This window comes from Macaca mulatta, chromosome 12 (assembly GCF_049350105.2).
Source record: "Macaca mulatta isolate MMU2019108-1 chromosome 12, T2T-MMU8v2.0, whole genome shotgun sequence".
NCBI lineage: Eukaryota > Metazoa > Chordata > Mammalia > Primates > Cercopithecidae > Macaca > Macaca mulatta.
The window spans coordinates 25,274,012-25,300,046 of NC_133417.1; the positions used below are offsets into that span (position 1 = coordinate 25,274,012).

Below are 26,035 nucleotides of genomic sequence, written 5' to 3' on the forward strand. Positions count from 1 at the left end.
ACCTATTGTGCTAATACCTCCTTCTCTTTGAAATGCAAAATCATAGTGAGACTAATGAAATGAGAACATGGTCCAAATATTGGATCATTTCCTGGTGATGATGTGACAATAGTGAACTGTGAAACTAGGGCTGATAACATCATCCTGAGTCATGAAAACTCTAAACATCAGCCAGCCTCTCTCTTTCCTCTCATCCTTTATCCTCTTTCCACTCCATCTCTGCTGATTAAGCTTACAGCATGTCTGCTGTATCTGTCATACTCCCTCCATACCAACAACATTTGTTTTAGTCCTCCTCAATCTCTGGTAGGATCATTGCCATAGTTTACTAACTGCTGTCCCCAGGGTGTTTTCCACTCAGACCTCAACAGGGCTGATTCCCTATCCTAACTAAAGCCCTTGCTGACTTCCTACTGCAAACAGGATGAAGATGATCCAAAGTTTATGTTGGTCAAAGCAGAAGAGTAGAACTTACTTAAAATTTCATTTTCTTGATTTACAATTGTAAAATATTTGATATATGGCATATTGACATCATTTACACCCTTGCCTTATGCCCCCAAATTGGTAAGATTGACTGAACTCTGACGTGTCTAACTAGTTTCCTTCAATAGCATTTTTAATCGTGTTTATTGAGATTTAATTTATATGTAATAAAATTTGCCTTTTCAAAGAGCACAATTCATTAGGTTTTAACATATTCACAGAGTTGTACAATCAGCACCACTATCTAATTCCAGAACATTCTGTCAACCCCATAAAGAAAGCCCATACCCATCACCAGTTACTTCCCAGTATCCCTTTTCCCAGCCTCTAGAAACAATTGTCTACTCTCTTTTTCTATGGATTTGCCTACTCCGAACGTTTCACATGGAATTATACAATATGTGACCTCTTACATTTGGCTTTTTAAACTTAACATAATGTTTCCAAGGTTCATGCATGTGGTATATAAATCAGGGCCTCATTCCTTTATATGGCTAGATAATACTCCATTGTATGGATATATCACATTTCCTTTATCTGTTTATCAAATGATTATCATTTGGGTTCTTTCCGCTTTTGGGCAAGTATGCATAATGTTGCTGTGAACATCCATGTACAAGTTTCATGTGGACATATATTTATTATTCTTTTGGAACTATATGTAGGAGTGGACCTGATGGATCATATGCCAACACTATGTTTAGCATTTTGAGGAACTGCCAAACCATTTTTAAAGTGGCTACACAGTTTACACAACTTTACATTCCCACCAGCAATATATGAAGGTTCTAATTTCTTCATATCCTTGCCAACATTTCTTATTGTCCATCTTTTTTATCACAGCAACATTAGTGGGTGCAAAGTGGTATCTAATTTGGTTTTTATTTGTGTTTCCCTAATAACTAATAATGTTGAACATATTTTACTTATATTGGCCATTTGTGTATCTTCTTTTGAGAAATGAATATTTGAATAGTTTGTTTTGTTAACTGGTTTGCTTGTCTTTTTATAGTTGAGTTGTAAGCTTTCTCTATATATTCTAGTTAAATAATATTCTTTTGTACTTTTATCCTACTTGGAGTTTATTGAGTTTCTTGGATATGTAGATATATGTCTTTCATCAAATGTGACGTGTTTTCAGCTGTTATTTCTTCAAATATTCTTTCTGCTCCTTCCTTTCATTTTTTTCAAACTTCCATAATGTGTATATTGGTACCCTCTTTCTCCAACTCTCATAGTATGTATGTTGGTATGAATGTCCCAGGGAAAAGCATCTTTGTACTTATTAAATTCTGAGTCAGATAAAATAAAGACAAGACCTGACAGTGGGAGTCTGCAGAGAGCTAGCAGAAAGGTCAAATTATGACAATTTGGCAGGAATAAAGTTTTGTCCCTTCCAGCAGTTGCTAGGTTGGTTGAAATTCTATTTAACATCATAGTCATTAAACAGTGATATTTGGTAATAGTAGTGACCTAGTAGTGACTAGGCTACTGGTTTGCACAGCTACTATAATCACAAAACTGTTAGTTTTCAAGCTGGGAAGAGGGGAAGGAAAATAGGGCAAGTCAATGCCACACTGCTCACTGTTCTTGCTGAGATTCAGCTAATTTTTCCCCAGAATAAATGCTCCTCAGATTGTTGCAAGCCTTTCTTTAATTTTCTGAGTTCTAGAAACATTGATTTTGGCCATTTTTGTCAGTGTCTTCTTGCTTTTTTGGAGAAGGAGATTTTCAGAGGTCTTTACTCCACCATTTCAGAAGTACTTCTTTCCCCCCATCATTCTTACACACTAGAAATGGGATTTAAGTGGTTTATTTTATCACATATATTGTTGCCAAGTAATATTTCTTGGGTGCTCCACCACTAGACAGGTCCTCTTTCTTCAAAGGTATCTTTTTGAGTCCTCTAAAACTTAAAATACAAAATTAATTCTCAACTTATTTTTTTATTATCAAAAAGTCACTACTATTACCGATTATCACTGTTTAATGGCTATAATGTTACATAGAATTTCAACCTAACAGAACCCAAAGACTTGAACATTTTAACCAAACATATGGCATGGATGGAGGGTTGTCCAATTACAAGAGAAATATTCTATTATCTAGGATTTTTGTTCTAACAGCAAAAATTACTACTATCTTCTTGATACTCTTAATCCCTGCAGAATTAGTTTTCTCCTACTTCTTCTAAACACTCATCTATAGACCCACAGATTTACTGCTGATATTCAGCAACATTCAGCAATGATCCAGAGATCAGTATGGATATCTCAGTCCAGATGAACAGATTGTACACAAAGTAGATTAATGCAAAAGGTTAACCAGCCACTAGAATGAAAACAAAATGGAAGATTCCTTAGTGAATGTACAACAACCAGAAAGATAAATTGTATGTGGGATTATAACTGGAGGTTAAGAGCTAAAACATGGATTTCAAAAAGTCATGGTATCAAATCTGGCTCCACACCTCATCAGTTCTGTGACTTGGGAAAGCCACTTTACCATGTAAAGCCTCTATTTCCTCTCTGAAAATAGAAGTATTGCCTGCTGCATCAGGATTTTGTGCGGAATAAATGGGATAATGCATGTGTAGCATATAGTATAGAGCAGGGCTTATAATAAGCCCTCAGTAAATGACAGTGTTAGCTGGTAAGCTGAATACTCCCATCCCTGAGCACACTGACTAACTGCAGCTTTATGAATATATTTCAGTTTTGAAAAACAAGGTATGTTTCAAAGGTGAGATTATTGCCTATAAGTAGTCTCCATTTCCCACCTCAGAGATCTTTGTCAGGCTAACTCATATACATGAATCTCCCTTGTGTGTACTACATGCTACCTTATTATAAACCACAGACTTTGAGAAAACATGTCTTCCATTCATGCATGCATAACTATAACATCAACATTTATTGTGCATATTTCATGTGGCAGGCACTAATCTCAGCACTGGCATAGGGTGATGAACAAGGTCCCTACCCTCACGGAGATTACCTTCCAGTAGATGATGCAGGCAGATTATAGAGACTCCATTTCATCATTAGAGACTCAAAAAACTAAGATTTTAAGCCAAGTATTTTCCTAACTCCCTCATAACTTGAGTTATGTTGCAATTCATACTTTATCCAGGAGGCCCTCTATAGTGGGATTTGAAAGTCAGAGTAAAGATCAGGAGTTAGGTGCTTAGTTTCTGCTGTTCCTGCCAGAGGTGTCAGGTAATCTGCAACATCTGTAGCAAAGGCCCTAATATTCTATCTCTAGCTTCACTTGTTTCAAGAAACAAAGATGCTCGTTTCGGTGGAGGAGATGAGAGCAGAGGCAACGTGATCCTGGAGGTAGTGGTGGTGGCATTAGTGCGACAGTTTGAATATCTGTCCCCTCCAAAACTCATAGTGATATAAAATCCTCAAAGTGACTGTATTAAAAGGTGGAGCCTTTAAGAGGTGATTGAGTGATGAAGGTTCTGCCCTCGTAAATGGATCAATCAATTCATGGATTACTGGGTTAATTGGTTAATGGATTAATGGGTTATCATGGAAGTAGGACTGGTGGTTTTATAAGAAGAGGAGGAGAGACTTGAGCTCGTGTGCTCAGGCCCCTCACTGTGTGATGCTCTGCACCACCTTGGGACTCTGCAGAGTCTCACCAGCAAAAAGGCTCTCATCAGAGGCAGCCCTTCGACCTTGGACTTCCCAGACCTCGTAACTGTAACAAATTTATAAATACATTTATTTTATTTATAAATTACCCAGTTTCAGGTATTCTGTTACACATAACAACAACAACAATAAAAAATGGACTGAGACCAACACCTTCCTGATATCAGCTCTGTGATAGTGACAGAGACATAGTTGTAAACATGCTGCCATGCCCTGTGCATTACTCTCAGAAGTTCTGCTTGCTCCCCCATTCCTTCTCCCAGATTTTATATGCCTGCTCCAACCAGTACAAAATTCCTTTCTGCTTAAACTAGCTGAAATAGACTATGCTGTTACTGAATCCTGACCAAAACAGATAAACAAATAAAAAGGAGATGAACAAATAAATAAACAAGATAAGTATCGAATGCAATAAATGCTAGGAAGAAAGAGTGATGAAAGATGAGGAAAGATTTTTCAGATGGACTTCTTTCAAAAGGCTCCTTTGACAAAACGAATTTAAACAGAGACCTAAAGGAAAGGAGGAGCTAAGAGAAGAGTCAGGGAAAAAGACTTCCAGGTAAAGCAAACGTCAGCAGCAAAGGCCCAAAGATGGGGAAGGATTTGTTGATTTCACTCATAAGAATGGAGAGCATCTCTGGAAATTTGGCACAAATGGCACATGATAAGGCTAGAAAACTATGCAAGGACCAGAACTTCTCAAAGTGTGGTCCAGGAACTGGTGCCAGTCTGCAACAAATAGTTGCTGATCTGTGATAAGAATAACAATTAAGAATAAATATTCAGAAATTTTGTAGCAATGTGACATCACCACAACATTCATGCAACATTTCTATTATATTTAAAGAAACTATCAGTGCATAACGGATTAGAAATTTAAAACACAAAACAGGTTCTTCACCACAGACAGTTTGAGAAGCATTGTTCTGTATGTCTAGCCTCTCAAACGTTTCCTTTAAAGAACCCAATAGTAAATGTTTTAGACTTTTCAGGGCCATAGAGTCTCTGTTGCAACTACTCAGCCCTGCTGTGGTAACACAAAAGCAGCCATAGATAATATACAAACAAATGGGTGTGGCTCTGTTTCCATAAAACTTTATTTACAAAAAAAACACATGGTGGCAGATTTGGGCCTGTGATCTGTAGTTTGTCAACCTCTGTTCTAGGCCACAGGAAGGAGATTGGACTTGACTTTAAAGCCAACAAAACCACCTGATTAACTGAGGCCATCTTTACTCTTGATCACCCCTCATTACTGCCTGCACATATTCATAAAGTCTTTGTGTGACTGACTCAAAATCAGAAAGGACCTTGCAACTCCTCTCAGCTCTAATTCCATGTTCCTGTCATAGCAATCTTGGCAAGTGAAGTTCCTGCTTACAGGACTTGTGTCCAAAGGCACAGTCCATCTTGTCTCTTACCTGCATCCCCCAAAATGATGATGATACCATATACTCTACATTAACCTGATGAGCCACTCAGAGCCCCACATGAGGTCACGGCCTTATGTTCTCCAGGACCTGGCCAATCAATCACAGGTTCACACAGTCCTCTGAGTCATTAAGTCACCTCCACTGCCCCGTTTCTGGAGGTGTGCCATCCCACTTTTCTTTTTCTGCAAAGCTGTGCTTTTGTCCAAGTGAAACTCTGTGGCCATGGTGCATCTCTGATGCTGTTATGTCTGAAATCGTTGCATTGGTCAGGCGGCACACCACATGTATAGCCTTGTTTTTCTCTGGGCTCAAGCACAGCCACAGGCAGGAAAGCCTTCTGCGTTCACACATGTTTCTGCTGCATGGCACCCATTTCATAAACACAGCCCACCACGCACACAGCAGAAAGCCTATTCCCTCCCACTCTGGAGCATATACTACTGTGTGGGTGAGGAGGTGGACTCTTCCCAGTAGGTCTTTCACACAGAGGGTACACAGCTGAGGCAGCTCTTTCTGAAATCTCTTTTATTTAAGGTTTCTTTCATTGACTGAGGACAAACTTAATGGGTAAAACTTTGCTGTTGCAAGTTTCCTTAAAATATCCCCTTCTGGGCCTACCACCGTTTATCTTGGCAGCAGGTAGCTTGGAGAATTTTGGAAAGTCTCAGCTTGGCATAGCCTCAGAGCTACTGGCACATTAAAGATTAATAAAGCACATTTAACTGAGCTCAGGACGCTGCAATGTGATCCTTCACCGTGAAATGTGCAAGATTCTTTGTTTGCAATGAACAAAATTGGAGCCAGAAAGGGCCTACCGTGACAAGCTGAGATAGGAAACAATCAGGAACTTTGTATGTGTTTCACTGATCAATTGATGGGTAGGAATCAATGCCCCGGCTCAGCCATACTCGAACTTAGCATTCTTAGGAATTTAAGATAGGTGTCCGAGTATGATCCAAGAGCTGGGTATTTACTGAACTTGCAGCACCACAGAAATAATGCAACTGCACCTGCCTCCTTAAAATATTAGAAAAGAATGATTCAGAGCGAATTCTCAAGTTAGCAGCTTCTCCAGTGACTATCAGAATAAAGCAAGGCATTCCCAAACATGTTGGCTTTGCTTTAGTAAACCAGAATGCTTGGGTCTGGCTGAATATTAACCCAGGAAGAGGGAAAAAAGAAAAAACAACAAAACAAAACACGATTGACATGCATAGTGTGGGGCTGGCTGCAGAATGAAACAGACAACACGAAAATGAAAATAAAAATTAATAAGGCACGTACATCGTAACTGTTGGTTCCAAGGAGGAATTAATCTCCAGGCACCTGGATACACAGCAGCAAGTACTAGGCTGGGTCAGCAAAGGCAAACATTTAAAAGTGTACTATCCTGAATTCTGGAAAAGCACTCACAGACACCACGTGCCGTGTAATGCCCTGTGTCTATTTACACAGTGAGTGTGATCCCTTCATGTCCTCCAGAAAAATCACAGGCAAACTCTGCACTCTGCAAATCAGAGCTCCAGACCAGAGCACTTAACACATTGGGTGCTTTCCTCTATACCAACATCAACGTTCAAGGAAAAAAAAAAGAAAAGAAAAGAAAATTCTGTCCTTACCGAGAAGGCATAGCAGACAGGGACGCTGAATGTTTCACTTTAGCCCACTCACTGCTTTCTCTTTCATTCGATCAATGTTCTAAGGCTATTGAGGAGAGTTCCTGGGGTTTTCGGATCTTCCTTCAAGAGTTTTAATCACTGGTTTCCCCAGGCCGGGTTTAACAAACACCGCTGTGTTCTGTCAACATTTGTATGCGGCACCACATTGGGCAACCAGCCAACACACAGAGTTCCAAGAGGCAAGGAGAGAAAACTGACACCCTAACAAACATGCTTCCCTCTTTTGTGTCCTGCAAGGTGGTGCTCAAAGTGTCATCTTTGATTCTGACGGGAGCTAAAGATAGCCTCTTTTTATGACTTTCTCCGCTGCCCCCGAACGAAAGCCTTGCTGGGCTGCTGGAGCTGGGTTCCGCAAAGTTTGTTTTTTGTCTCACTGCCCTGAAGTTCTCCGCACAATCGCATGGTTTGCCTCTCCACCAGCTGCACTTTAAATGTATTTTAATTGGCTGGAATGTCGAAAGAATCCATTTGGCAGTCGTTTACATGTGAAGCACGCCCAGGGCAGCTGAAAGAGGCCCCAAAAGCAGCCGATTACTTCATCAAAAGCTGCAGTTTGAATACCATTGACTCCTACATAACTACAGTGAACTCAATTCTATAGGCAAGAAGGAGTAATTAATAATTTGCTGAGAAAATTCTTCATTCATCTAAATGCCAAAAAAGCAAAGGAAAAAAATCCCTGCAGACACAACAGTTCTTCTGAAAGGCTTGATTTATAGCCGCCAGTTCTACTCTTCACAAACATTGACTTTGTATAGCATTACAGGAGGGGTGTAATGCATAATTCGGTCTGCCTGAAAAGTTAATTTAAGTAATTTTCCTTTTGAATGATCCCCTGAGATACATCGTCCTATTACCTCTTTACACATTAGCCATATGCTACAATAAATATTGTCAATACTTGTGGCATTTCCTCATTCTCTTTATTTTTCTTGGTTGGTTGCAATAATTAGTTTGTGGCCTCCACTAGATCCAGCCACAAATAAATTCACCCGGAGTCAAAGTGGATAATCATCACCACACAGAACTTGCAAGCCACACTGAAGTTTAAAACACTCTGAACAACAACAAAAAGAGTCCATTTAAACAGAGTCTAACATCAGGCTGGTGGGGAGGGGAGCATACACAAGCACAGATATGCATGTATGTCTCAAAAAATCAAATAATGAAAAAAGAAGTCGTAAGACATATAAAATAACAAATAAATGGAATCGTTTTCAAATGCTTCTTCACCATTGTTTTACTGAGAAGACTTTTCAAGAGCATAAATTAGGTTTACAGATTTAGAATCCCTGGGCATCTCAGGTAAGCCTGAGCTCACTCCTCACTAAGAACCCCTGGTTTAGACTCAGTATATCTAGTAGGATCTCAACACACCAGGGATGCGTCTCTCTGGAAACTGTGAGCCACTGAACATTGTCAGATTTGTTCTGATGCCTTTTCCTCACGTCAGTAAAATTGTCTGTGGTTCATAACAAGATGGCACAAGAGAAAGAATGATGTATGCAAGTTGCTTGGGTGGATTTGTTGAATCACTGAGTGAACAGGCATCTTTAGCAGGAAAGCAGAGGAGCAGAAGACTGGTGGAAAGGACCAGGGTCAGCCCCATGGGTGTACAACCTGCAGAGTTACCCACAGTCCTGTGCTTAAAAGGGACCTGTACTTGGATTAATGCTGTACTGGCACCATCTTCAAATTCTTAACTTCTGAACAAGGGACCCCGTGATTTCATTTTGCATCAGGCCTGACAAATGATGTAGCTGGTCCCGAGAGAGATCGTAGGTATCTAATCTGATGCAACACATGGTTGGAATTGAAAAGCAATGGGAGGAGCACACTAAGGGTGTGGGTGACAAATGCTTTCCCTACTCCTGCCTTAGATTTTGGAGCCACTGAGATGGTTGAGAAGGGCGATTTAGGAAGGGGGATCTCGCCAGCCAACACCAGAAGTGGGAGTGATCTGGTAGGTGGTAACTGCTGTGTCCCGAGCTAATGGTTCACTGTTTCTTGTGTGGCTATACTTCATCTGACTGGTTCAGGAAGATTTTTTGTTTCCCATACAGTCAGTTCCCCTCTGCCATTCTATGAGCAGAAAGCTCCATGAATATAACCATCATCTATTTTAAAGTTATCCTAGAACCATGATTCACGGTTTGATGAAGTTAAATTCAGCTCCGAATTTCAAAGGCACTGCTGACTCACTGCTGTGAGGTCTGATAATCTGAAATTACTAGAATGCTATAAAATGATTAGGCCTGCATCACCTTCTGCTCCTAAAGGTGTTCTCAAAGGCCTGCCCTTGCACCCGGACTTGACCTGCTCCGGCCTTTGGAGAAACCATAGAGAATTTTCCCTCTCGGAAGAGAAGCTGGTCTTGGATGTCAAGAACTTCATGTTGCTGGTAGCTTGTATCTGTTAGCAGGACGCTAATGCGCTCTGATACTGGTACTTAATAAGTAAAACAGATTAGCATTCTAGAAATAGAAGAGAATGTAGACTGGCTGATCCAAATTATTCTTATTTTTAAAAAGGACTACTGAGGCAAGAAGTGACTAATGACTTCTCAGAAAGTTAATAAAACAATATGTCCAGGTTGCATACTTCCTTTGGCCACACATGTTCCTACTTTCAGCTGCCCAGGTCATTCCCCATTCTGACTTGCCTACTGACTCCGAGGTACTTTCCTGGCTCCAGTCTACTTTTATACTTCCAGAGGTATTTCAAGTGCCAAGTTCTAATTCCTTGTCTTACCCTTATGAGCCACTTTCACACACAGCACTGAGCATGCTGCATCAAGAGGAAGTCTATTGTTACACAAGACACATGGCTTAGCCATTGTTGATCAAAGACGTCTAAGAATTCTTAGATCCCAGGACATAAATTCCTCTCTGCCACTTACAAACTGTTAGTGTGCATCCTGGTAATCTGTTACACAGGAGAGGCAGGTATGAGCAGCTCACAATATCCAGGAAATAGCAAAATGATCCTGTTTGCTGCTGTTGTTTTGTTTTGTTTTGAGATGGAGTTTCACTATTGTCACCCAGGCTGGAGTGCAGTGGGATTATCTTGGCTCACTGCAACCTCCATCTCCCGGGTTCAAGCAATTCTCCTGCCTCAACCTCCTGAGTAGCTGGGATTACAGGCGCTTGCCACCACGCCCAGCTAATTTTTTGTATTTTTAGTAGAGACAGGGTTTTGTCATGTTGGGCAGGCTGGTCTCAAACTCTGACATTGTGATCTACCTGTCTTGGCCTCCCAAAGTGTTGGGATTACAGGCGTGAGCCACCGTGTCCGGCCAAACTGATCCTGTTTTAACTCCGTCCTGGAGCTCGTAAGCTTGTGCAGTCCTTCTTTGTCCACCCTCTGAGTTACAGGTATCAATAGGTCAGAGAGGTTCCTTGGTTTGGGGCTGGCCAATAGGGGGTCCTGTATGGGTGTATGATGGGTCACGGGCACAAAGCAAGAAATCATGTTTGGGGAATGCAAGAAATCATGTTTGGGGAATGCAGAACAATCTATTAGAATAATCTGGTGGGTTCTGGAGGTCATAGAAAACATAGAGGTCAGAGCCAGGAAGGCAAAGTGAAGGGTGATGTATAGGAATGGGAAGGTCTTGTTGCTGTAGAGAAGCAAACCAAATTCCTGATTGTGGCTTTTCAGGCACTGACCCTGACCAGGCCTTAACTTTCTCATGAGTAGCACAAATACAGCTATGCTAACTATACCCAAGATTAACTTTGGGTGTGTACAGTGTGTCCATTTGACTTGCTCTCAATCATAGAAAATGTTGGAGTCATGGAAGCTCAGAGAGCACATAGGGCTTTGTCACGTGACAAACCTCAGTCAGCCAAGTGGAGGGTCAGAATCCAAGAAGACGGATGGTGCCACAAAGTCCCAGTTTCCAGCAGACCAGAAGACTCCCACAAAGAGATGGCCAAATCATTGAGAAAACAATCAGGAACCCAGGCCACTTGAGTCCTCTGGAAATAGAGAAGCAAATCAAGGCAAACGGAGAGTGAATTAAGATACTGGTGTCCAAAAAATGCCAACAAGAGGTTTCTGCATAGTGAAGCAGAAAGCTTGCTTGTGACGTAGCCAGCCTGTGGCTTAGCCATGTTGTTCAAGGGGAGTGTAAAAAAATAAATAAATAAATAAATAAATAAATAAATAAATATTAAAAAATTAGGAGGAAAGGCCAAAGCAGGACATTTGGCTGGTTACATTCAATGAATCTCTCCTTAATGGAGCCTATTCTGAATGCCAGGCCTGCTCAGGATCACAGGGCCAGGGAGAAAGGGTCTCAGCATGGGGCGGGGCATGAGTCTGCTGGGAAGCCATAACAAAGTTCCACAGACTGCAGGGCTTAGGCAACCAAAATTTATCTTCTCACAATACTGGAGGCTAGAAATGTGAAATCAAGGTATCGGCAGTTTAGTTTCTTCTGAGGTCTGTCTCCTCGGTGCGCAGATGGCTGTCCTTTTCTCTGTGTCTTTACATGGTGCCCTTCCCTCTGTGTGTCTGCTCCAATCTCCTCTTCTTATAAAAACACCAGTCATACAAGATTAAGGAACACCCATTTGACCTCATTACCCTTTTAAAATCCTATCTCCAAATGTAGTCACATTTTGAGGAAATAAGGGTTAGAGCTTCAATATATGAACCTGAGGGCATAATTCAGCCCATAACAGGTAGTTTTTAGATCATCTGAGAACTGGCCCATATTTGTTCCTCTTACTGTATTGACAGACTTTGTGCTAAGAGCATTGAGGGCCATTTCTAACTTACTCCAAAACCACCTTACTATTCATCATGTACAGATGGCGAAACTTGGGCTTGGAGAGCTTAAGAAATTTGTTGGGCCGGGCGCGGTGGCTCAAGCCTGTAATCCCAGCACTTTGGGAGGCCGAGGTGGGCGGATCACGAGGTCAGGAGATCGAGACCATCCTGGCTAACACGGTGAAACCCCGTCTCTACTAAAAATACAAAAAACTAGCCGGGTGAGGTGGCGGGCACCTGTAGTCCCACCTACTCGGGAGGCTGAGGCAGGAGAATGGCGGGAACCCGGGAGGCAGAGCTTGCAGTGAGCCGAGATTGCGCCACTGCACTCCAGCCTGGGTGACAGAGCAACGCTCTGTCTCAAAAAAAAAAAAAAAAAAAAAGGAAATTTGTTGGAGGACACAGAGCAGAGTCATTACAATTTCAGAGCGCAAACTCTTAACCTGACACTTAACTGTCTTCTGCAAGTCAGGTATGTTGATATACTTGATTAACATGATTCCTAAAACACCTTGTTCCCAGAATCAGTATATCATACTCTCTGAGCTCCTGGGACACGGCCTTGATAGTTCCAACTTATCAAGCATGTGTTGAACATCTACTGAAGAGGCCAAACTTTTCTGATTGCAGGTGACTTTTGCCCAAAGATGACAAGGGTAGTTTCAGGGGTAAAGTAAATTGATCACTAAGTTTCAGAGAAAGATGAGCCCTAAAGAACTGAGCTAATAACTGCAACTGTACTCTGGAGCATCCATCCCATGGCTAGGAAGAGAGGCTGATGGGAAAATTTTAGGTTGATGTTCAAAATTCTGGATCCAGGGACCTAAGGTGTGGTTTCCTGATACAAGCCCTAGAAGCTATAACTTAGAATCGCACAGGAAGCCCTGGGCAAATGGAAGATCACATACGAGGAAGGAAGAGAGGGAAAGAAGGAAGGGAGGAGAACAGGGAAGAAAAAGAGAAGACAAGGTAAAAAGCATTTGACTAACACCTGCCATGTGGCAGGTATTATTTTAGACACTACTTGTATTGCCTTTTTTAATCCTCACAAAATGCTATGCAGTCAATTTTATTTATCCTCATTTTACCAATTTATAAACTGAGGCTCAGACGAGTCAAAACTTTTGCTCACATTGTCACAGCCAGAAATTGACAAGGCCAAGATTTAAACTCTGCTCTATCTATGTTTTCCTTAAACCTCCCTGCCAACCCTTATTTTTCCTTAAACCTTCTTGCCAACTCTGAATTAAACAACACAAAGCAAGTAAGTAAGCAAGAATCTTATGCTAGCAACCGATTGGACCAGGCTGCAAGACATGGTTCCTCTAATGGCAACGTCCTCTGCCACACAAGTCTGTTGCTTATGGAGGTCAACGCCTCTGGTGTGAAACCAGGACATTGATTTCAGAGTAGATTGGCTGCTGGTGAGGTAGTGCAATCCAGTGTGAACTGAAGTGAGAAAGGTCAGAGCGACTGTCTGCTGATGGATAAGGGCACAGGGCTATTTCTCTGATAACAAAATAAATAGAGTTTATTGATGGGGTTCACTTACTTTATGCAAATGATTCTTCTCTGTGTATTTATTCCTTTGTCACATGGGGATTTGCCTTGGTAAAATATCCCAGCTCCAATCACCAGGGAAAATAAATCTTGCCAGCCATTCAGAAACCAGACTCCATATTCAGAGCTGGATGAGACAACCTTTTAGTGAAATCAGTGGGCTTCTGAGCACCAGGGAATTCAGATGTTGTTTACCCAGTGAATAGACAACGATTTATGGCCAGAGAAGAGAGAGGGGGAGAGAGAAAACAGAGAAAGACTCTAAATTGTATTTGTATTCAATGACAGTACTTTAAAACACCGATATTTAAACAGTTGTCAGAAGATTAGGGCTCAATCAATAATTCACTAATATTTTATAAATCCACAGATGGTACACCATATACGGTGGTAGGTGCTGAAAACAAATATAGTTAAAACTTTCAGTTTATCTTGTCCACTGAAGAATTCATCAAAATAATGAAAGATAAATGAAATAATTGCCATGCAATTTTGAAATCCGTTTTCAATAAGCAGTTCTTCCTAATTATTGTCACAAATAGGATCATAATGAGTGCTTGTATCCTCCAAAGACTGGATACTGATTAGTTGAGAAAGCAGCTCAATAGCATGCTTGAAAGCCAACTTATGCACAGTGCTTTCTATGTAACGAGCCCCATCCCAAGTGCCTTGGCTAGAATAACTCTACGGAGATAGGTGCCTTTATTACTCCCATTTTACAGATGGAAGAACTGAGGCACAATTGCTTATCTTCACTCACAGTGACGTAAGTGGGAGAGCTTGTGTCAAACCCAGGCAGTCTAGCTCCTAAACGCTGCTTATCCAGACACTCACGGCCACACACTGTCCTGGGCTGTAAGGATTGAACAATTGTACACAGAGTTCTGGCTCTGTCTGGCTTCACTTTATTGCCCTGCCTGGTCTTCGGCTACTTTCTCCAGCAGTTATGGGTGTCTTGTCACCCTCTATATAGTACCATACAGATGCCCAGTTTCATAGAGATGTTCTAATAATTGTTTTTTGTTTTGTTTTGCCCAGGATGATGTTTTGCTAACGCATGTTGTGCAGATTGACTTTTTTGTCAAGGCTGAATACCTTCAAAAACAAAAAAGTGTTTGTCATCTTGAAATGATAAGATCAAAATTATTTTTGATTGGCGCTTTTGTCCACAGAACTTTCCTTAGCTATTCACTGACAGTGTTGTTAATCCTTTCCGGAGACCAGGGCTTGGGAAAATAAAAATGACAGGCCTAGAGGTAGTCATGCAGGGGAGGAGGAAGAGAGAAGTGAGAGATTCTGGGCCTAAATGTCTCTCAAGGCTTGTTCTCAGGTTGACCAGCTGCCCAACCCATACCCCCATTCTATAATATATCTCCTTCCTACCAAAAAAGATACCCTTCCATTCAGGTAGAGGCATTGGTTTTCAGTGGAAGAATGGCAATCCTTACAGTCAGATACATCTAAAGTCCACCTCTGCTCAGCCATTTACTAGCTGTGTGACCTTATGCAAGTGACTTGACCTCTCTGAGCCTCAGAGTCTTCAACTCAAAGAAAGGAAGATAAAATGTGGCTTTATAGGGAGTATAGAAATCATAAAATGTAAAAATGCCTGGCTTATTAGTGGTCCCTAGTTCATGTTAATTCCTTTCCCTTCCTTATCATCCCTGGATTAAAGCTACTAACACAAAGACAACTGGAACATTCTTACTCACAGACTTCTTCTCAAGTATGCTGGCTTTGAATACATTATAACCAGACATTGAGGCTCCTACTAACATTATCTTTAGTCGCATAAAGAAAATTGGTTGCTAAGAGAAGTCCTATGTAATGGTAAATAGCATCATTTAGTTTCTGAATAAAATGTAGCTGAATTTAGTTTCTGAATAAAATGTAGCTGAATTTCAATTCCACCTGAAACCAGAAAACAACCGGCTTACCAGCCAATATGTTCCTCGGATTTACCCAGTGTAATAAACCTTTAAACTGACATAATAACAAGGGTATACATAATTATTTAATAGTTTTAATAATCATTTCAAAGAGAACTCTTACCCTATGCTTTTAAAGCAACAAAAACAGTAGTGGTTTTATATGTATGGTTACACTTGAAAAGTTAATCTTTCAAAGTCACCACATGTAAAGGGTATTTTTTTTATCCTCCCCATTGGCCATTGTTCAATGTCTTCCCTCTACTTTTGTCCCTTTTCATTAAATTATGGGAAAGGCATTTAAGAAAAGCAGACTAGGACACTTCCCAGGGAAAAAAGAAAGAAAGAAAGAAAATTTAAATGCAAGCCAAGCAAAGTTAAAAATAATTTTTGACTATACAAATACGATAAGTTTAGGAAATGGCGGTTTCAGGTCCAGCAAAGACATCTGGAAGAAATAAATAAATAAATAGTTTCTTATTTATCTGTTTTAACTCAGAAAATGGCTTGAACAATGTATGAGAAGAAGGAAAAATTTATAATAGCAATCGAGAACAGGGGTCTGGCAAGATGTGTGCAAAATGATGATATATGGGAACAAAAAACTTTCAAAGAGGAAATCAATAAATGACCAAAAGGGAAGCCATTTACTTCGAAGCCAAAGATCAAAATAGCGAGCTAGTAATTAGAGGATATTCTTCTAGGGCTGAGTCCCTTTATTCTTCACCTTTAGAAGAATACTGACCCAAATGCACATGTTAGAAGCTTTTTTTTTTTTTTTTTTTTTTTAACATTGATAGAACTTCCTGGAAATGAACAATGGGGAGATAACAAAGGCTTTTGTCCCAAATATTGTAGAGTTCCTGGTTTGGTGAACCTGTATAGAAATTACACCCACTTAGGAAAAAGCAAGATGGAAATAGTAAAGGCCTTGTGATCTGAAGTGCCAGATGAGATGGTGGGGTTCACTTTAACCTATAGACTCAATCCTAACTCTATGTCTCATGTCAGGCTGTACATACTCAGTCCTCCAGCTACCCTTTGCTGCCTTGTTTTCTTTCCTTAATGCTTTGGTCTTCTTCACACAAGCATACACACATGTGTGCATGCACACACACACAGACACACACACCCCACAACAACCCCTGCCACACTAGCCTCTGCCCCAGGGATGGAATTCCCCATCATCCCAGCCCATGGTGAATTAGGCATCCTCTTTATCTGCAGTAAGTGGCAAATAGTAGAAAAACATGCCTTCTGCTGGGATTTTCTCATGATTATGTTTCCTCTGTCTGTTTACCACTGATTATAAGCTCTTTAAGGTAAAGGGTATAATCGTGTACCTCTTTGAATTCCAGATTTCTGTATCTTGCGCAGGGAAAATGAGCAGCAGCTCTCCACTGAGTGTATTGGCATCCTTTCTGACATTAGTGGTCCGGTTAAAATCTGTTCCAACCAAAAGAAAAAAGCAGTTCCTTGAGGATTATTTGTCTGGATCAGTCTCCAGTGAGACTATTCTAAGGATGAGACCAGGAAAGATGCAATCATAATGGACCATCAACGACCCACGAGAGGGTCCGTTTCTTCATGGGATAGAACGGCTAACCTGAAGTCAGCATGCTGAGTCCCACCATGTGATGTTGAGCAAGTTTTTTTAACCTTTTTTGTGTCTCAGCTTCACTGTTGGTAAAATGGGGATTGTAATAGTAATAAAAGTCAACAGTTACAGAGTGGTACTTAAGCCTTTAGCAAATAACAATTCATTCAGTCCTTAATAACAACACTATGATGTAGGATCTACTATTACTATTCAAATTTTACAGATTAGGAAACTGAGGTACAGAGAGGATACATTTCTTGCACAAGTTGTTGGGAGGATAAAATGAGATGACTGTGTGAAGTAGCCAGCACAGAGCTTGACTCCTAGTGTGAGCACATTGAGTTTGGGGCCATTATTATCATGATGATGATGATGATGATGGTCACCATCTAGGGGCTCAGGCACCATGGACTTCACTTGGGCTCTTCACTCTGTCACCGCTCTGCCTTACTCTGCCCAGATCTCCAGTTGGAATCTGCTTTTTTCTTTTTGTTGGAACAGATTTTAACCTGACTGCTAATGATGTAGGAAAGGGCACCAATATACTCAGTAGAGTGCTGTTGCTCACCTTCCCTGTGCAAGATACAGAAATCCGGAATTCAAAGAGGTACACGATTATGCCCTTTTCCTTAAAGAGCGTATAATCAATTGTAAATGGACAGAGGAAACGTATTCATGAGAAAATCCCAACAGAAGGCATCCTTTTCTATTATTTGCCACTTACTGCAGGTAAAGAGGATGCCTAATTAACCATGGGCTGGGATGATAGGGAATTCCATCCCTGCCCAAATATCCAGTTGGATCAGAGGACAGGATGGACAGGCTGAAGCTTATCCCTTAAGGACAGGAGTGGAAGAGAACTGAGGCACCTCACACGCCTTGATGCACACCTCAGCTTTATCCTGGAAGCTCCAAGACCCAAACGTATACAACACACTCCAGCCAAATTGGATTAGTTTTTCTCTTAAATGTCTTGTATTTCCCCATTGCCACTTCTCTGTTCCATCTATGCCCTCTACCACTAATGCTTTCTCTCCCAAATTCACTATCTGCCAATTATTTTAAGTGTCTTTCAAGTTTTACCACATCCACAAAGCCTTTCTTCCTTCTGCTAAGTGGATCAATGTAGTCATCTGTTTATTCTTTCTGCAAACATTTTTCGACATCTATTCTACTGGGTGGCAGGCACTTTGGGAGGCACTGGAGGTGATAAAACCCAGAGAGCCTTGGTCTCTGCATTCAAAGGGAAAAGAAAAATAAATTATTAAATGTCATGTAATAAGTGCAATGGATGGAATTTTTGAACAATATTGCTGCTTTCTTCCTTGGAACTTCATGCTCCTTTCTTTGCATTTTTATGGAACTGAGAATATTCTCTCTGCTATAATAGTTATTTATGCTCCTCTACTACTCCCCGATGAGTTTGTAAGCTGATTGAGGCCAGGGAATATATGTTTTGCTCCAGGATTATCAGGGCAACCTCAAGTTCAGAATATCCCTAGATGACAAATAGTGAAATATGTCTTGTGTTGAGCCCTGAATACTGCCTTGCTGTAGATTATAGCAAGACATCATTTATAACAAGAACTCTGAGAAGATAGTATTTAGGAAAAACAAAAACATGTTTCTTCATTGTCTTTGAGGGTCCTTTAATAGGCAACCCCCAGCCAGCCCTTAGCCACACCGAGATGCAGAGGAAGCAGCAGGGGGATTCAGAGCTTCAGCTGCTCGAAAGCCATTGCTGTAGCAACATACAATCCACCATAACATATGGTTCTTTATTACCAGGTCTTACAGCCCTGAGGAATTGTATTTGCCAATGGGAGAATACTCACTTCAGAATTTTGGATGTAAATATTCAATCCCTTGTGCTTTGCATGTCATTGCTAATGGTATATAAAGAATGATCCAAGAGAAGTATAAATAATCATTTGGCTCTACAATGAAAAGAGCACTTCTGACTATAACCAGCCAAAAATGAAATAGTGCAAACTTCAAACTCAAATCAGGAGGTTATCATCTGTATCCACCTCAGAAGGAAATTCTTACTGCCAGAGTACAGAATGAATTAAAAGAAAAATACTAGCCCATTTCTGCAGTCCCATTTCAGCCAACAAGCTAGGCAGTTCTCAAATATAAGTGGGTTGTATTTATAAAGGTCTTTCATATGTTGAAGGTTCAGAACCCAATTTCCGGCAGAACAATAATGGCTGTTCAATGTCCAGAAATAAATCTTCCGTAAGAGATCCTTGAAAGTGTTTCAATGGGAATTTGGGATTCCAGCTCCAATTATAAAACGCAGGGATAGGAGAACAATCTGGAAGGATTGATGTGGCTCATCAGGGTAGATGAGCTAGGTTTTCTCTTCTGTGGTGGACTGCAAAAATGGCCACAAACAGCTCTCATTTCTAGATACTTGCCTCTGCAATGTGACTTAGTAGCTCCTCCTAAGGTGGAGTGATAGAGTCAGTATCTTCCCCTCTTGAATCAAGTAGTGGAGCTGTATCTTAACCTCTTGAATTTGGGCTTAGCCATTATGACTTGCTTTGGCGAAGGGGACAGTAGCAAACAAGATACAAGCAGAGACTTGAAAAGTGTTTGTACATTAGGACTTGCCCCCTCTAGCTACTCTTGGGAACCCTGTATGGCAAGTCTCATCTAAATGAGATCAAGCAAAGAACCAGACATGTGAGTGAGTCTATCTTAGGCCACTTGGCTATAGTTAACCCAGCAGCTAACTGCCAAGATCAGCTGAACATTTCAAACCAGAAGAAACGGTCACCAACAGAATCATGAGGAATAAGAAACGTTTGTTTTTTTCTTTTTTTAGATGGAGTCTCTGTCACCCAGGCTAGAGTGCAGTGGTGCGATCTCGGCTCACTGCAAGCTCCGCCTCCCAGGTTCACACCACTCTACTGCCTCAGCCTCCCAAGTAGCTGGGACTACAGGAGCCCACCACTATGCCCAGCTAATTTTTTTTTTTTTTTTTTTTTTTTTTTTTTTTTGTATTTTTAGTAGAGATGGGGTTTTACCGTGTTAGCCAGGAAGGTCTCGATCTCCTGACTTAGTGATCCGCCCGCCTCGGCCTCCCAAAGTGCTGGGATTACAGGCGTGAGCCACCACACCCAGCCGAAATGTTTGTTGTTTTAAGACACTAGGTTTTGGTGACATCATATGCCACAAAAGCTAATTGGCACATCTTCATCCCATGCTATCTGATCCATGTAAATCTCTCCCCAAGTTCTACATTTTGAGGAAGGGGACAACCTTCCCAGAACTTAAATTAGACTCAGGACTCACAGTGCTGGACACATCTCCCTCTTCTGGATTCCTGAGGGTGACAGTTGCAGATATAATGCAATGGGGAGAGCTGGGGCTCTGGTAATTTTTGAAAGAGAACAATCCTCCACTCTGTCTTGTGCAATAGCTGTCTTAGCATGATGTATAGTCATGCTCCAGGAGAGAGAATGGGAGCAGAAGGCATTCTAACCAAGATTCTCCAAGAGTGCCAAGAATTCCAAAGTAAAAGATTGGCATGGAAAGCCTGCCTTTCCCATACCAACCCACTTAAATCCATTCCAGCATCCACGAAACTACCTTCACACCCACAAGGGAGGCTGCGGGTCCTATAAACGGGGACCCAGAGTAGGTTCCACACACTAGAAAGGAGCGGGTTGATCTGGGTGTCAAACGAGCTCGTCATTGCTCTACCTGCCACTTAACTAAATCCTAGCCCAGCCCGTCACTCTCCATCATCTTGCTTAGACATCTGCTTTCCTGGTTGTGTACATTTTCTAGCACCAAATGAAGGGTTTTGTTCTTGGAATGGCAAATACTCAGCACACTGCCACCTCTCCCCCTCTCCTGTAATGACTGCTTTATGGCTAAATCAGTTCCTGCTAAGCCCAGTCTCCCATCACACTGCTCCAAGAATCTACTTACTAATCACTCAGGATTGAAAAGAAAGCTGACTTCTACTTGCCATCTCTGTCATGAAGCCATCTTGAGCTGTAAAGAACTCTGTTTCATACACAATTATCTACATTGATACTGTGTGTATCAATATTATTTTTATGCACTTTCCCATACCAAGTACATCATTTTGATGGGTACCATTAACTCTTTCCTTGGTTCTTTCTTTGCCCTAGCTTTTATTTTCTTTATTGTGTCTCAATGACTTTTAATTTAAGTCACCTTATTTTATTTCCTATGTCTTTAAAAGTTGCCGTACATCTGTATTGGAGCAAAGTGATATGTAAATATGCGAAGTATTTATGTGATTGCGTTTTTTTCTTCTTGACCAGAAAATAAGGGTTTCACTTGCCTTTAAGGTCATCCTGTGATTTTTTCCAACCTCTCTAGTACACCATTATTCTGAATAATGATCTTTTGAATTCTGATCTTTTTCAACCAGCATATGATTTAGCCCTCTCAATATCATGTTATCTGAAAATAGGGTATGTATGTCTTCCCTGAGTTCATCTAGGTCTATGATAAAAATCATCAAATGAGAAAGAAAACTTTGGCATGCTACTAGAGATCATCCAAACAACCTCAAATCATTCACCAGCTATGAATCTCCCTAACATTACAGAATCCAGCATTTCTACAATGATACTACAAGAATCTGTCAAACACCCACAAAAGAAGGAAGGGGGACATTCTACACATGGAGAAATACATGAGAAAAGAGCAGAGAAACATTATGACTTACTGCTAAAATGTACTTTTTCTGTATTATAAAATTAATGTGAGTTTATATAAAAAATAACTTTAGTGTTTTTGGAACTCCACATTTGAAGGTGTTTTTAAAGGTGTACTTGTTTACCATTATTAGGAACGTTAATTATTCTCAGATCTGTGTTTCCATAGAACTTGGTTCATAAGCTCTATTTAGCAGTAGTAACCATTATTGTGGTTCACCAAATATTTCCCCTTCATTTCCTTCTGAATTCATGGTATAATTTCACTTCCAAGTCCCCTCTGAAGTTTGGCATGACCACTGTGACTTGCTTTGGCCCAGGAAATTTGAGTGAAAGTGTTACGCCATTCTGGCTGGAAACCCTTAAAATCTGATTTCTCTCTGCCATGGTTCCTTTGAAAGCACATGTTGAGATAGTTTCTCCAGCAGCCTGGCTTCCTAGGTAGCTATCGTTAGCAGAGCTGCTCTGCTGAACTGCATTGAACTTGCATGTGAATGAGAAGGTGTTGAGGTTTGCTACTGCAGCATAGCTTCTCCTATCCAAACCGATGCATGGAGTTCGCCTTTGTGTGTGTGGACAAGAGTGTGTGTCTGTATGAGGGTAGGGAGGATAAAGACGAATTTGGTATTAGGGATACAACAGTGAATAAAACAGACAAATTTCCTTGACCTTACACTGTACTGTAGAAAGGCAATAACCCTTCAACTTTTCCTGTCATATGACTTAGAAATTTCATTATCAGTTTTGTTTATAGTGGGATTTATCCAAAAAGGCCAAATGTTGGACAATGCCCTCTTCTCCTCAGTCAGGCAGGGGTAAGGAAAAGACATTGTGTTACTCTCTACCTTGAGTCTATCTATTCTAAAACATGCCCCTGGGGATAGGGTCATCCCCCTCTTTCCTCAGCAACATCCAGGGCGGCTGCCATTTGCTCCACCCCGAATCCCTTTCCAACCAGCTCCCAGGTAATGCTGCCATTGCTGGTGGGTGGACTACACTTTGAGTAGCAAGAGTGTGGACTTCCCAGAGGTTCAGCTAGAGTCTTGACACCCTTTGCTTCTCAAGTTCTCAGAATAGTGGGGCGGGAGTGGGATGAGAAGGGCCAAGGCTGAAGGTCAGTTGGGGGTCTTCAGTCAGATCTCCTTTTTGATGTGTGTTTCCCCTAGTATACTGCAAGCATTTTGCTTCCTTTCAATTAAGTTGTACTCACCCTGATGGTTCATCTGAGTCAGTATTTTTACAAAGTTCACATGTGGTTCCAAGTGCAGTGCATTGTGGAGAACCACTTCAGTATTAGGTGCCTTTTCCAAGTTTGGCAGAAAGTTTTTTCTTCAGAAGGTAAGGTGCTGAGGCCCCTACAGATAGCGCCAATGATCAGCGGTCCCCCTATATGTAAAATAGACTTGCCTTGCTTTTCTGATTGGGGTAGGGATGGGGCCACCTCTCAGGAGTGACATTAACCTGTAATGGGACCTACCCCTGTTGTCTCATGGATGGGTTCAATTATATTATTAGAGTTCATTTCTCTCCCATTGAGGGAGGGATCGTGAATATCTCCTGCTATACAATGTACCTTTATTAGATTAAATCTAAATATTTATTTTGTGTAATTCATGAATTTTTCTGAACAGAATGTGGGTTTCGCTTGTATTAAACCTTCAGCTTCTGACTGTGATTAACGGCGTTTATCCCTTCCTCCTCATTGTCACATAATCATCCATTTGTTCCCAACAGATCTGGTCTGTGGGTTTACTTTTCTGATATTTAAGCCCTGAGATTTCAGGGTTTCAATCTTCCCTTTATTTACATCTCCAAGCCTTTAACTGGGTCATGAGAAGTCATGATCCATTTAACAAATAGTCTTGGCCAGTGCTTGAGATAAGAGAAAGAAGGCAATGAAAAGGTTTATTAAAAGAAAAGAAAATGTAAGAATTTATGCAGAGAAATGAATTGTCCATAGCTCTAAAGCCCTTTTATGAAAACTGCAGGTTGCCACTGATCAATAGGTCATAAAATTAATTTAGTCATTTGTGACCAGCAACTTCAGAGGACATAGAATAGAAAATATCAGCATTTGTCAGGCATAAGGAACGACTGTTTTAGGAAATTGTGTTTCAGACCTGTGCCTACAAATGTGTGTGAGTGTTTGCATGTGCCCCTGTGAGTCTGAGTGTAAAATGTGATATAAAACACTGAAAATCATTCATCTAAAAGGTCTTGGGTGATGTCAGGCATCCTAAAAAGTATTGGAATGGCATTTTACCCTGTCTTCCACCTCCCTGCTGACCACCTCCTTTGCCTCTGTCTTTCAACTTCTTTAGCATTTCACTATCTCCCCATAAAGCTGGTATTCGTCCAAGTAACAGAGCAAAACACATTAAGGATGAATCTACATGAGACTTTAGATTTCTATCAATCCAGTACTCTCCAGTTTGGCTCAAAGGACATTTTCTTTGTGTAGCTAAAGAGTGTATTAAAGCTAACTAAAGACAAGTGAAGCTAACTCGCCAGCTGCCGATGGAGAAGCAGAAAGCGCTGCATGGAAAATTCCACTTATGGTTGTAGAAACAAATATTTTGAAGGCAAAATAGTATTATATACAGCTTGGGTAATTTTGTTTCAAAACACAGATTTTTTTTTTTCACCATCGAAAATTTTAGCACTAATTAATCTAACAGAGCAATCCCGGGAATTTAACATCTATTTTCAGTCATTACTTTCCTGAATCTTTCTGCTCCTACCCCTGGAGGGCTTGTCAAATGAAAGCAGAAAGTTTGAAGGAAGAAAGCCAAGGTCAAAGTGAAATGATAAAGCTTGAGAGTGAATAGGGGAAGAGAAAAATGCATACATAGGGCAACTTGCAAAGGGATAGGAGAACACAAATTGTGGGAGAATGGGACTCTACCGGAGAAAAACAAAACACGTTCAGACCAGCTTCAAAGAATTCTTCATGGCCGGGCACAGTAGGAAAAGGTTAAAATAACATGAGCTTCTCTCAGTGAAACTCAAGAACAAAAAGACACTGAACAGGACCAGGGTTTTGTGCTGTCCCGCACCTGTTCAATACAGAAGGACCTGATAGACTCTGGGAATTGAATTATTTGCAAGCAATGATTTACTTTCTTGGGTAAATTAATGATGAATATAGATAGCATTTTTATTCAAGAGACTACAACAGCCATGTAGGCAATTATAATGTAAAAAGGTAATATGAAAGAGTGGAATTTATAAGATACATAGCTATATAAATTCCAGGTAATAGAATTGAAATAGACCTTTTCCTAGATAGACACCCATTAAATCTCAGGTCAAAGGCATATTTTGGCAAAGCTCGCTAATGCCAACAAGCTTCAAAAGGTATACCAAATTCATTTATTACTGTCAAATCCCAGCTAACTTTTTAAGTGGCCCTACATTAGACTCAAATAAATTATTTTTCTGGTAAAAAGAACAGAATCAAAATTCAAATATGTAATTCTAATATTTTTCATTAAATAACTAAAAATATATATCATTTTATATTCTAAACCCTGACTTTCACAAACTAAGCTGTACACAAAACCCTTAATTCACAAATAATACTTGACCTTTTAAGCAACAAATTTGGCAAATACCAAACTATTTATTTCCTGTTCTCAATCTCTGCTCCATGTTACCAGGGCAGCCAGTCCAACTCGATTCAACCAACATTTATGGAGTACATAATACAGTCATCTTTCATGGTGAGAAAATATCTCCATATCTTTTTATAACCATGTATTCAAACACATTTTAGACTTATAGAAAAGTTTAAAAACTGTTTGTAATTTATATCTTCTCTCTCCTTCTCTCTCTCTTTCTCTCTCTCTCTTTCTGTCTCTCTGCCTGATTAGTCTACCTAGAGGTTTATTAATTTTATTGATTTTTTTCAAAGAAGTAACTTTTGAATTTGTAAATCTTTCTTTATTGTTTTTCCATGTTCAGTTTTATAGATTTTGGTTCTTGTATTTATTATTTCCTTTCTAAGGTTTGCTTTGAGTTTAATTTGTTGTTCTTTTTCTAATTTCTTAAGATGGAAGCTTGGATTACTGATTTGAGACCTTTCTTTTTTTCTAATACAGTTGTTCCCCACCTTTATCCACAGTTTCAATTTCTGAAGTTTCAGTTACTCTCAGTCAACTGCAGTACAAAATATTAAATGGAAAATCCCAGAAATAAATAGTTCATAA

The 26,035-nt window shown here is 40.4% G+C and overlaps 1 protein-coding gene across 1 annotated transcript in view; it reads right to left on the minus strand.

The window, feature by feature from the left end:
* The window catches only part of NCKAP5 (NCK associated protein 5), a 983,044-nt gene extending 975,763 nt beyond the window's left edge, over positions 1-7,281 (minus strand). Inside the window, exon 1 of the mRNA XM_077956875.1 lies at positions 7,201-7,281. The gene's annotated coding sequence lies outside the window, so the exon portion shown is untranslated. The remainder of the gene's footprint in view (positions 1-7,200) is intronic.
* Between the last annotated feature and the right edge of the window lie 18,754 nt (positions 7,282-26,035).